Source organism: Saimiri boliviensis, chromosome 3, assembly GCF_048565385.1.
Source record: "Saimiri boliviensis isolate mSaiBol1 chromosome 3, mSaiBol1.pri, whole genome shotgun sequence".
Classification (NCBI taxonomy): Eukaryota; Metazoa; Chordata; class Mammalia; order Primates; family Cebidae; genus Saimiri; species Saimiri boliviensis.
In genome coordinates this window covers 124,863,244-124,864,818 of record NC_133451.1, presented here as the reverse complement: position 1 = coordinate 124,864,818, position 1,575 = coordinate 124,863,244, and the positions used below count along the sequence as shown (strand labels likewise).

Here is a 1,575-nt window from a genome sequence, read left to right as displayed (position 1 = left end):
AGACAGCCAATATGTTTGCTGAATCAGAAACTCATGGTAGGGTCCAGCAATCTGTATAAAACACATGTGGTTCTGATGCATGTTAGATAAACACTGGATAGGGAGACATGGTAGGATCGCAGAGCAGTACAAAGGGCAAGTGAGGCCATGCAACATGGCTGCGTGTTAGTCTCCAATGACATGCAGATGCATGAGTAGATGAGAGCCTTTAACCAGGGTTAGTGTTTTGCCAGGGCTATGTGTCAAAGCAAGAGAGGCAATGGACTGTGTGCAAAGGTGCTATTTAAGTGATAAACCATGGAATTTGCTGCGTAAGAAGGAAAGTAAAGAAATGATGGGTGATAGTCTAGGAAAACTAACATGGAGACTAAAGGATTGACAGCAAAATCACAGGAACATGTTCCAACCAGAACCCTAGAGTGATTCCGAAAATGAAAATAAATAACTTTGAGAAAGTTGAAAATGTTTTCTAATGGAAATGGACTCTATATATGAACAAAACAGACTATGGCTGTCTATACTAGTTATTTTCCAAGTTTTATGACAGAGATTCACACTAAGAAATACATTTCACATTGTGTTGTATGAAAGGAGAGAAGGTTAGAAATACACTTCACTTTATGGCTATTACATATACGTATCTATAATTGAAACAAGCTTTTTTTTTTTTTTGATGGAAATGGGGTCTTGCTATATTGCCCAGGTTGGTCTCAAAATCCTGGGCTCGAGCTATCCTCCTGTCTCTGCCTCCCTAAGTATTGGGATTACAGGCAGGATCCACCATGCCCAACCACTGAAACAAGTTTCACCAAACAGTGCTTACCTTACTACACATGATACACTCAATTTTCTTTTCTAGTCCATTCTGTTCTCTTCTAATCCATCCGGTAAAAAAAAAAAATTTTTTTTTTTGAGACAGAGTCTCACTCTCTCACCAGGCTGTTCATTGGTGCAATCTTGGCTCACTGCAACTTCCACCTCCTGGGTTCAAGCAATTCTCCTGCCTTAGCCTCCTGAGTAGCTGGGACTACAGGTGTGTGCCACCACGCCCAACGAATTTTTGTATTTTTAGCAGAGACAGAGTTTCACCACATTGGCCAGGATGGTCTCCATCTCTTGAACTGGTGATCTGCCCGCTGCATCCTTCCAAAGTGCTGGGATTACAGGCCCGAGTCACAGCACCTGGTTGGTTTTAAAATTTTTTAAATCTCTGATTGTGGCACATTATATCGATTTTGGATTTCCTAGTAGGTCTCAACCCACAGTTTAAAATCCAGCAGTCTATGCCACTGCTGCCCAATAGAAATAGAATGCAAACCATATGAGCAATTTTAAATTGTCTGGAATCAGCATTTAAAAAGTTAAAAAGGTAAAATTAATTCTAATAATATATTTTATTCATGTAATATATTCTAAGCATTATCTTTCAACATATAATCAAATTGAAAAATTGTCTATTAATAAATATATTTTACATTCATTTTAAAATACACAATCTTCAAATTCTATTAATAAATATATTTTACATTCATTTTAAAATACACAATCTTCCAATTTTAGTATGCATTTTTATAT

General features: G+C 37.3%; 1 pseudogene; it reads left to right on the top strand.

Annotated features, from left to right (window-relative positions):
• Positions 1 to 577: 577 nt before the first annotated feature.
• LOC120367800 (U6atac minor spliceosomal RNA) lies at positions 578 to 664 on the top strand (annotated as a pseudogene).
• The last annotated feature ends 911 nt before the right edge of the window (positions 665 to 1,575 follow it).